The 12,911-nt window shown below is 35.1% G+C and overlaps 1 pseudogene; it reads right to left on the bottom strand.

Annotated features, from left to right (window-relative positions):
- Positions 1-12,010, bottom strand: part of LOC127863547 (chloride channel protein-like) — a 29,216-nt pseudogene extending 17,206 nt beyond the window's left edge.
- Positions 12,011-12,911: the final 901 nt, after the last annotated feature.

Here is a 12,911-nt window from a genome sequence, read left to right as displayed (position 1 = left end):
ACTAAAACCAACAGTCATACCTAAAGAGTCCAAAACTACAGCACTGAAAGCAACAGCCATATCTGTAGACTCCACAAGTAGGGCACTGCAACCAACAGCCATGATTAAAGAGTCCACACGTAGAGCACTGAAACCAAGAGTCATACCTGGAAGTCCAAAAGAAGAGCAATGAAACCAACAGTCATACCTGGAGAGTCCACAAGTAGAGCACTGAAACCAACAGCCATACCTGGTTGTCCAAATGTAGAGCACTCAAACCAACAGTCATACCTGGAGAGTCCACAAATAGAGCACTGACACAAACATTCATAACTGATAGGTCCACAAGTAGAGCACTGAAACCAAGAGTCATACCTGGCGAGTCCACACGTAGAGCACTGAAACCAAGATTAATACCTTGTGAGTCCACAAGTAGAGCACTGAAACCCACAGTCGTACCTGGAAAGTCCACAAGAAGAGCTATGAAACCAACAGTCAAAGCTGGAGAGTCAACATATAGAGCACTGAAACCAAGAGTCATACCTGGAGAGTCCACAAGTAGATCATTGAAACCAAGGGTGATACCTGGAGAGTACATAAGTAGAGCACTGAAGCAAACAGTCATAACAGCAGGGTCAACAAGTAGAGCACTGAAACCAACAATCACAACCTGAGAGTCAACAAGTACAGCACTGACACCAAGAGTCATAACAGGCGAGTCCACAAAGAGCACTGACACCAAGAGTCATACCAGGCTTGTCCACAGGTAGAGCACTGAAACCAACAGTCATACCCCGAGGGTCCACAAGTAGGGCATTAAAACAAACAATACAGTCATACATGGAGAGTCCAAAATCAAAGCACTGAAACCAATTGTCATTCCTGGCGAGTCCACAAGAGCACTGAAGCCAACAGTCGTACCTGGTGAATTCACAAATAGAGCACTGAAATCAAGATTCATACCTGGAGAGTCAACAAGTAGAGCACGTAAACCAACAGTCATTCCTGAGAAGTCCACAAGAAGAGCACTGACACCAACGGTCATACCTTGAAAGTCAACAAGTAGAGCACTGAAATCAACAGTCCAACCTGGTTGTCCACAAGTACAGCACTAAAACCAACAGTCACACGTGGAGATTTCACAAGTAGGGCAATGAAACCAACAGTACAGTCATACCTGGAGAGTCCAAAAGTAAAGCACTGAAACCAACAGTCATACCTGGCGAGTCCATAAGTAGATCACTGAAACTAAGAAGAGTCTTACCTGGCGAGTCCACAAGAACAGCACTGAAACCAACAGTCATACCTGGCGAGTCCACAAGTATAGCACTTAAACCAAGATTCACCCCTGGAGAGTCAACAAGTAGAGCACTACAACCAACAGTAATTTCTGATTAATCCACAAGAAGAGCACTGAAACCAACAGTCATAAATTGAAATGCCACATGTAGAGTACTGAAAACAACAATCATAGCAGGAGAGTACACACATAGAGCTCTGAAATCAACAGTCATAACTGGAAAGTCATCAAAGAGAGCACTGAAACCAACAGCCATACCTGGAGAATCCATAACTAGAGCACTGAAACAAACAGTTATAACTGGAGACTCCCACAAGATCAGCACTGAAACCAACGGTCAAAACTGGAGAGTCCACCAGTAGAGCACTGAAACAAACAGTTATAGCTGGAGAGTCCACAAGTACAGCACTGAAACCAACGGTCATAACGGGAGAGTCCCAAATTAGAGCACTGAAACCAACAGTCATACCTAGAGAGTCCACAAGTAGAGCATTGAAACCAACAGTCATAACTGGAGAGTCCACCAGTAGAGCACTTAAACCAACAGTAATAACTTGAGAGACCACAAGTAGAGCACTGACCCTAACAGTCATATCTGAAGAGTCCACAAGTAGATCACTGAAACCAACAGTCATACCTGGAGATCCCAGAGGTAGAGCACTGACACAAACATTCATACCTGGCGAGTCCACAAGTAAAGCACTGAAACCAACAGTTATACAAGGAGAGTCTACAAGTAGAGCACTGAAACCAACAGTCATACCTGGAAAGTCCACAAGTAGAGCACTGAAACCAACAGCCATACCTGGAGAGTCCACAAGTAAAGCACTGAAACAAACAGTCATACCTGGAGACTCGACAAGTACAGCACTAAAACCAACAGCCATATATAGAAAGTCAACAAGTAGAGCAATGAAACCAACAGCCATGCCTGGAGAGTCTACAAGTAAAGCACTGAAACAAACAGTTATAGCCGGAGACTCCACAAGTACAGCACTAAAACCAACAGCCATATATGAAGAGTCCACAAGTAGAGCACTGAAACTAACAGCCATACATGGAGAGTCAACACGTAAAGCACTGAAACAAACAGTTATAGCTGGAGACTCCACAAGTAGAGCACTGAAACCATCAGCCATACCTAAAGAGTCCACAAGTAGGGCACTGAAACAAACAGTTATAGCTGGAGACTCCACAAGTACAGCACTGAAACCAACAACCATATATGCGGAGTCCATAAGTAGAGCACTGAAACCAACAACCATACCTGGAGAGTCCACAAATAAAGCACTGAAACAAACAGTTTTAGCTGGAGACTCCACAAGTACAGCACTGAAACCAACAGCCATGTCTTAAGAGTCAACAAGTAGAGTACTGAAACAAACAGCCATATCTTAAGAATCCACAAGTAAAGCACTGAAACAAACAGTCATACCTAGTAGTCCACAAGCACAGCACTGAAACCAACAATCATACCTAAAGAGTCCACAAGTACAGCATTAAAACCAACAGTCATACCTAAAGAGTCCACAAGTACAGCATTAAAACCAACAGTCATACCTGGAGAGTCCACTAAAGGGTAGGTGCGGTGTTTGGATGTCTCCAGCATCTCTTTTAGCTCCTTGAAAGTGGAAACGAAGTAGATACAGCTGACCTGGGACACCATTATGTCTTCCACGTACACACTCCACGAGCTGAAATAGCGCAATCATAATGATAAAAAATAATCAAACTTTCGGATGGAAATGAAATGCTCTCTATTTTATCTCAGCTTATAGCAGAAACTGTGTTTGTGACAATTTTGTCATCATTACCTGTATCAGTTAAATCCCTTTTCAAATTCAATTATAAATATATAACAAGAGGGGACCATTGGTCATAAGGCGCACACCTGAGATCCAAACAAACTAGATTATTTTGAAATATTATTATGTTGCATTTTATTTGATTTAGTGACCCAGTTTTTTAGCTCACATGACCCATTTTAAATATCAGCTCTGATTTTATTGGGATAAATGTTCTTACCAAGTTTCATGAAGATTGGCCAATAAATGTGGCTAATAAAGCGTCAACTATCGTCATATAAGGAAAAATGCCCGTCCCTGGCTGTCATGTTTTTTACAGACCAGAACCATTTTGAAACTAATCCAATATATCTTTATAACGAATGTTCTGAGTTTCATGGAGATTGGAAATAAATGTGACTTCTAGAGTGGTCACCAGATTTTATTATAACAGCCATAAACAGAAAGCTGGAAAACTCCCTGGCAGCAAAGTTAATTAACTTACCAAACCATTTTCGAATGGTCTAAGATATCATTGGGACACGTGTTCTGACCAAGCGTCATGAAGATTGGACAATAATTGTGGCGTCTAGGTTGTTAGCAATTTACATGTTCACGACGCACGAACGCCGACAATCAAAAAGCGATCAAAAAAGCTCACCATAAGCAGATTGTGCCCAGGTTAGCTTAAACATATTGAAATGAATCCTCGTGTTTTGTTGTTATTATATATATTTGATACTTGCATCACAAACAAAGTCGTAGTTTGGATTTTTGTATCATCATAACTGATAAATCAAACATCAATGGAAACAAATGTTGCAACTAGAGTTTTTAATAAGTTTATTGTTGACGATAGAGAAACGGTCATTCAAAAACAAATAATAAAAGATGACAGGAAAACCTCGCCGCGCCCATACTGAGTTCAGTTGAGCTAAAAAATTGTGACTATAAATATGATTTTCTATCTTAATAATCTGCGCATAAACAGAGAGGGTAATAACATGACACACACAATAGCGATGTCCATGCCGTTTCAGGCATGTTTCTCTCTTTTATTGATTCTATTTATTGTTAAAATGCCGCTCACTTTCCATCCATATCCGACAGAAAGCATGTATATCCTGTTTATAATCGCCCTACAACTGTTCTTTACTAGCTGCGAAATTGCCTGGCGGGTTAAAAAATTACAGCTTTTGCTAAGTGAATTCGCAGCGAATGAAATCGAGATAACGAGCGAATATTAATACTAGTTGAACGCTTTTCACTTTATTGTTGATATGGCTTGACATTGAGTGGCATTTAAACAATTCATTCAAGTAACGAAGGATATAAAACGGCGAACAATACCTTTCTCAGCAAAGATGTCACAGATATACCTGTCTCAGCATGGATGTCACAATCCTGTTTGTCACATGATTACCAACTCTATTATTGCCTCCCATTTAGTGGGGGCATACACAAGTTCCCCATTAACTATAACAACTAAGTGGCTGTTTTTCTAGGGTTCAAAAACTGTCTCTTGGTTTGGGTTTTATGTTTTATTTCGATGATAATTTATGTTTACCCTGCTGACGCAATATCTGGCAAGTACGGCAATCGTTTCAAGTTAATAATACTGTCAAAAAAAGATGGCTGGAAGAAGTTGGCCACTGCATTCGAAAGCAACACTGCAATCTGAAATAGAGGAGAAATGCATCAATACATTATAATGTGTTTTATGTGTTTATGTTTAGTTTTATAAAATTTATATATATATATATGTGTAAAGTGTAGTTCCAGATTATACTGCCCATTTTGCACAGGCTAACCAGGGATTACTCTTTCTGCCTAAACTGGATTTTTGCTAAGAAGAGACATTCTTTAAACAGACAATATTATAAAAGCGGAAAGTGTCGTCCATGATAAGCCTGTGTGGACTGCACATGCATTAAACCCTTTTTACACAGAGCACGACTCATATATATATATATTATTTCATATGTATTATTTCAGGTTAAATTCCAAAACCTGTATTAGTTAATTTAAATCAGTGAACATAAATGTATTTATCCACCAAAGCATTCTACACTTATCTCAGAATGCATGTAAGTAATTGTATTTATATAACAGGTAACCTGAAACAGTGCAATTTGTGTTTATACAGCCTTATGTTATTGAGGCATACTGCTTTTCACATTTTGCATAAACATGAACGATTGTAAATGAAAGTTCAATAAATGTTTACTTTGAATGGTAAACATTTTTCATTTTAACTTATTTTCATTTAATAAACAAGTGTCATCGCAAACTCAAAGAATCGTTCCGAATATATTACCAGTTACTTGCTTCATAGATCAAAACATTGTCAACATATTTATAAACAACCCTAACACATTAACAAAAATATAGACGATTGTTACAAAATGTTTATTGTTGATTGTTTACAAAAGTTTAAGTGCATGCATAGTCATTCACTTTGTTATATTTGAAAATATAGTAAAATGCAGTTATTTTTTAAGAAATATTTGAAATAGTGAGAAATGAAATATTTTATTCCGATTTTGGTTTTCATTCCACAGCAAATGTGTTATATACATGAATTATACGTTCCCTCAGTATGTATAACATGATTGGTGAACCAATCACAACTGATGTTGTTGTTTTAAGAAAAAAGTGTTCCTTAAATACAACCGAGACATTAATGAAAAATGTACAAATCTTAAATACATAAAATACTCACGACAGCAGGCAGCACGTGAGAGATCTGCCCAGTAACCTCAAACACTATCACAGCTGTAGATATGGTACGAGTGACACTACCAGACAATGCGGCAGCACCTAGATGTACACACAGTAATATACAGACATATACTTTCTCAGCTGTGGATATGATACGAGTGACAATACCCGAAAATGACACAGTACCTACAGATCCAGTCATATATTGACTAGAACCCATATTGAACATGGTAAGTATCAATTACAAACACAATTTCATTAGATATGCAAAACAATGCAAATCAAGGTATTCATAAATGCACAATTTATCTTCCTCTTTCGATAGTTGCAGAGAGTTGTGGATATAAAGGAAGATTCTTCTTTAAGATTTGTTTTCCAAACATTCAAGTGTCTATTTCATTATTTAACATAACTATGTTGTTCTTCATTGCAATCCTTCTCCATTGAAATCCAAACATATTCCTGTTCTTGGTATTTCTATGTGTTCATACCATACATACGTAGATTTTGATAAAGTACCCATTATAAATATTTATGTACATTGGAAACTAAGAAGGTCGATACAATTAACTTTGGCATGCCCAGCAACGAGGGGAACACATTTGAGTCGCACTTAAGTGGGCTTAATGCACGTGTGAAGTGTCATCCCAGATTAGCCTGTGCAGTCCACACATATCAGATGTTTGCTAAGAAGCGATTTTCTTTTACCGAAATATATAATTCAAGCGGAAAGTGTCATCCCTGATAAGCCTGTACTGCATGCACAGGCTAAACTGGGACAACATATTACCCAAATGCATAAAAAACATTTCTCAGAGCGCGTCTCATTTCATCAAAGTCTTGTCTTATTACAACAACAAAACTGGGCGCATGTGAACAATGTTAGCCAGCAGTGATTTCCATCATTAAAATGTCTCTACCTACCGACGACTGCATAGCCTCCAGGTATTATCTTCTGTATAGTGTCCCCTGTTTTAACCCCATTTGGAAACCAAGCTGCCATGCACTCACCCACCAAGCGCCCGAAAGCAGCACCTGACAAGTGTAAGTAAAAACTGTATTTATAGTAGATAACAAAACCAAATAATAGGCTAGCTAATTTATACATTTCAAATAAGTTTGTTAATACACAAATGAAGTAGTAGAATGGGGAAACAAAACTACATGTCTAATAATTTGTTGCAAACTAGGAGAAACAGTTTCTAAAATCATGAATATAAAAACGTGTTTGATAATGTGAAATAATCTGAATATAAGATAGCTCCCCAACATAAACTTGCCAGAAGATGGACATATCAGTCACCCTGCAATGTTATCAATTGATGACATCCAATCCTTTTCCTGTCCATTTTGGGATTATTATTTGTTGCGCAAAAAGTCCACTAATTTAAGAAAAACTAATTTAATATAACTCTTTATAATAATTCAACTTAAAAGAATAAAATCAAATACGTAACAGTATTAATTTGTTTCATTTAATTGAACTAAAATTGATATAATATAAACTACAATCACTAGACACTTAAAAAAAATGTTGTTGGTATTTTTTTTTCAAATTCGGATTGAGAATAGGTCCGTTAAACGAACCCGTAAATATGCCAGGAAAAAGACTGACATCACACATAACAATGCAAATCTATAAACAACTGCAATCCTCTACCCCAGTTCAATTATTTTAAATTTTACACATATTAGTTCAACAACTAATATGTTGAACAGTTTCAGTGAAAACAAGAAAATGAGCTGAAAAGAGTCAGACTATCATTGTTGTGACATACCTATACTAAAGACTATCATTATTGTGACATACCTATACTAAACACAATAGGAAAATAGCAAAAAATCCACCATATTACTTATCCTGTTATATCATTGACTACAAACATACCAATAGAACATACAGATACAAAATGTGCCACATCACTCATCCTGTAACATCAATGATGCTCAACATAACTATAAAGTCAACTCTGTTAGTGATCCGGTTACATAAGTAATTACCAGTAGACATATAGTAAATATAGACACACAATGAACCATATTCGTTATCATGTTTCATCAACGATGACCAACACACTTATAGTATATAGAGGCACAACAAGAATTATATTAGTTATACTGTTACATCAACGATTACAAAAATAAGGAGATGAAATACAAACATAACATCCAAATTCGTTGGATTTATATTTCCCGCCAAATAAACTTTGTTTATGGATGGATGCAAATCCCTTGATCTAGGATATAATCATAAAACATAAAGGGTAATTGTTTTATGCATTGCACTTCTCATTGATTTCTATACACCCATTGAGAATTATGTTAAAATCTTGAAGCGTATCCGAGCCATACACTTAACACGTCCCCTCATACAAAAACAACAAAGGGCAATAACTCTCTGTGAAAAAGAGAAGGGTTATGATTTGTGTGCATGCCATTTATTCACATTGATTTCTGCACACCCATGAAGTTTTATGTTGAAGGTTGTATCATATCTTAGATATAGCCTTAAAAAGTTCAATCATTCAAACACAACAAACTGCACTAACTCTGTTTAAATAATGTTAAGGGTTATAGCATTAATATCAATAAGTATCAATAAGTATCACGTTGAAGTGTTGCATGGTATCTGGGATGTAGCCCTGAAAAGTTACATCAAATAAAAAACGCAAGAAATTGTAGGGTTATGGTTCTTGTTTCATGTTGATATCTGATATATAGTTTCTTAGATACTACCCTAAAAGGTTTGTGACAGACTGACGGACGGACAAAGCCAATTATATATCCCTCCGCCTTGTGTGGGGGATAAAACATATCATATAAGTTATACAATTCATCAATGATAACCATCATACCTCTAGTAAATAGAAGCACAGGATCCACAATATAAGTTATCCTGTTACATCAGTTCAACCAACATAACTCTACTAAATACAGATACAAAATTAATCATATTCGTTAATCTGTTCTTTATATTATAAACAACATAAACAACATACCTATACTACCGTGAAATGCAGATAAAAAATAAAGCTATTTAGATGTCATGTCCCATCATTGATTACCAAAATACCTATACTAAATACAGGCAAAGAATGCACCATGATGCTTATCCTGTTACATCATTTATACCAACATACATATAGCAAATACAGGCAGACAATCAATCATACAAGTTATCCTTTTACTTCTACATTTACAAACATATCTATAGTAAAAACACGCATATAATGAACCATAATAGTTACCATGCTTGAACAAAGATAACCAATATACCTATATTTCATACTGGCAAAAATGCATCACGTAGTAATCCTGATACATCAACAATTATAACAATACATAGATATTAGCAAATACAGACACAACATGTACCATGTGAGTTATCCTGTTATAACATTGAGAACACACATACCTGTGGTGAGTACAGACACACCATCCACAATACTAGTATCCTGTAAAATCAACATTAGCAACATAGAGCTTATAATATTAGCACATAAAAATATGAACACAAATGCACAGTATATGTCTTCATGCTACCACACTGAGTAATTTACTGTATTGATAAATTTTATACATAAACAATAAGCAACATACCTATAGTAAATAAGACAAACAAGACAATTTGTTATCATGTAATTTCATATATGACAACACCACAAATAGTAAAAACGAAATAAAATATGTACCTGCGACATCAACTATTAAAACAACATACCATAATTGATAAAGTGACGAAATGTACAATTTACTTTTGCTATTTCCAACATACCTATAGTAAATACAGGCACAAATACCCCAGCAGGGATGGGTAAGGTATTGCAAATAGCAGCCATCCAAAACTGAAACAAAACTCATCAATTTGTTAACACATTTATGACAGGCATAAAACAACTATTCAAATGGAAAAATGTATGATTGTCAAACAAAACAATACATGTGCGATTAAAAAGATCTTTAATTTACATAAAGATTAGGAAAAAATCTAACTCTTCTGATATTGAAGCAAGACATAACTGATTTTGTTGGGATTCTTTCAACATTTTTGGGAATATGTCCCATACCCATGTAATAGAAGAATTATTAAGAGTACAGCGTCAATTTAACTGGGGAAAGCAACAGTTGTAAGATTCCTTCATTAAACTAGCACGCATAAAGTATTTACTTAAAATGTGTAACCAACATTGATTCCACCACAAAACATGTTTGCACAAAAAAAAAAACAACACTTTTATCTGTAACAGTAGAAAAACTGACAAAAAGCAATACTCACAGCCACTTTCCCTTTCTTTACCAGCATCTGCACATTAAGGGCGTTTTACTGAAAAACTTTGAGCCAGATTCAACCATTATTTATTGAGGACTTAAACTTAAAGTTTATTGAGGACTTAAACTCTTTTCATCATCTAAAACATTGAACTTAATAATATGGATTTAAAGAAAAGTCTTGCAACACAAAATGTTGGGACTATATTGCATATTATATGCACATGCTAAAAATCTTGCAGCTAAAACTCCTTTATTTCACACCATAAGGTATTAAACTGTACACTTTTAAGCACAATAACCCTAGTTGTTCAAAGGGAATAAAAACACAAGCTTCTTGAAGCAGTATGACCCAGTAGACAATGAAATGCTGAATGCTTTCCATTAAATCATAAACACAGTTATCTACACTCGTCAACAGTTTTGATTGTAAACTCAACACAGGAATTCGGATTTGGATTTTTTCATCAAGATGACTTTTTAACCCTTTTCCCATCTCGATGGAAGTCCAAAATTCTATATTTAGTTATATAATATGTTTAAACCAGAAGCAAAACTTTTGCCAAAACTAAACTAAACTTAAAACCCCAAACAGCTTTTTTAATGCATAACGATAAAGTGGCATACATGTAGATGAATCTAACATTATTATCAGTAAATTATTTCATTATGGAAAATGAATTATACCAGTGTAAAATATACTGCACATAGAAATGTAACATTCTTAGTAATGAATTCTTCCTAAAAATACATAACACCCGTGAAACATAGTAATTGAATTTTTACATAATGCTAATGAATTACTGGCAATCTAGAAATGAACAGGATAAGTGTAAAATAGATTGAATTTTGAGGTAATAGAAAACTCATATAACCAGTGTTTTATAGTATTGAATCTTAGATCATATAAAATGCATAACTGCAAAAGACCTGTGTGACATATATGCATAAAAATATTAATTATTGGTTATGATATACTCCATCATACATGAAGATGATGCAAAAGACAAAAGTAACATATTTACATAATTTTTATACTATCGACGATAAAATCGTCATTAATAGAAATGCATAAGACCAGTGATTTTTCCATGATTGATAATGCACAGGAGCTCTGTAACGAAGATATTGAATTCTGACATTATTGATACAGGATTTGGCCATTATAGAAAATGCATAAGACCAGGTAAATACAAGTCAAGAATGCGATTATTGACATTGGACTGTTCAATTATAGTAAAATCATACAGACAATGCATCATTGATATTGAATTCTTTAATAATTGATAATCAATAAGACCAAAGAAACATTGATATTGAATTATTCCATGATTATAATGCATAATACCAGTGTATCACAAATATAAATTGCTTCCATAATAGAAAAAATGCATAAGATCAGTATTATAAAAAAAGATAGATTGACTTGTTAAATTGTGATCATAAATAAGACTTGTTTAATATAAATATTGATTTTTTACATTATTGATGATGAATAACACTAGTATAAAATACATATTGAAGTCTTACGTAATTGATAATGCATTAGACCAGTGTATCATATATATTGAATATTATATTTATTATTATTATTAAGTAATTATTCTATATTGATTATATAGTCTTCAATTATTAATAATATATTGTTCCATTATTAATAATGAATTCTTACATTAATTATCAAGAATTCTCCTCTTTTATAAAGTCTTCTATTGATAACTTCTCATACGACAAGTGTAGCAGAGATACATAATTCTTACATTATTGATGATGAACAAGACCAAGGTGACGTAGATGTTGGTGGAAGGGTGGTTCCAGTGGCCAGCACTAGTCTGGTCTCGTCTTTAGACTGTTTGGCTGGTTCTCTGTCCACGTAATGTTGCTGAACAACTCATTTAACGCCTTTTTGGGGTAAGCTGCAAAAGACAATGAGGAGTTCCTACTGTTTTCTTCTTTTCTAACATACACAAACATGAAAAAATAGTTTGGCAACAATTCAACTCTGAAAATGCAATAACATAATTGTTCTTCTTAGATCAATGTTAAGTGGTCAAGCAAAACTAATTTTACATTTGAATGGCCATATTTTTAAATCAGTATGATGATGAGACATTGTAAACCATTAGTAACTGGAATTGTGTCACATAAAATGATTTTCCCAAACCACAGGTTTGTGCACAGGCAAATACTCTTTTTCCAACAGTGGACAAAAATACATCTAACCATATTAAATCCAAAACTAAAAGCAGTCAAATTTCCTTTCATAAACATCAGCTTCACGAAGTTGTATAAATACTATAATTGAATTTGTTTTAAATCCAATCATTCAGTCATACCTCGTGACATAAGACATTCCTGTTGTTACAATCAACATGTCATTACAGACATACGATATTAAAATCATCTACACATTAAGGTTGTTCAATTGTTAAACTGTCATTTAGGTCAATAACATTGCTAAAAGAAGTATTAAAGCACAAGCTTGGGGACACACTGACGTATGGACAGATAAGTACAATCCCTCCTGGTAATACCTACCTTGGCAGAAAATTTTCACTCTACAACTCCCCATAGAAGCAAAGAATGGCCAAGGCCTGGAGGGAATTGTACAGGACACGAAAACAAGAGTGATGATCCCTGGGTAGATAAAGCGGCTGAAATCAAAGAACAGAATTGATGATCCCTGGGTAAATAAAGCGGATGAAATCAGAGAACAGAGAGATGATCCCTGGGTAGATATAAAGAGGTTGACTGAAATCAGCGACAGGAATCAGAGTGATGATCCCTGGGTAGTAACGTGGATTAGTTAGAGAACAGAGTGTTGATCCCTGGATAGATAAAGCGGCTGAAATCAGATA

The sequence above is a fragment of the Dreissena polymorpha genome, unplaced genomic scaffold (assembly GCF_020536995.1).
Source record: "Dreissena polymorpha isolate Duluth1 unplaced genomic scaffold, UMN_Dpol_1.0 chrUn014, whole genome shotgun sequence".
NCBI classification, from domain to species: Eukaryota; Metazoa; Mollusca; class Bivalvia; order Myida; family Dreissenidae; genus Dreissena; species Dreissena polymorpha.
The sequence above is the reverse complement of the archived record's forward strand: the minus strand, read 5'-3'. Positions and strand labels throughout refer to the sequence as shown.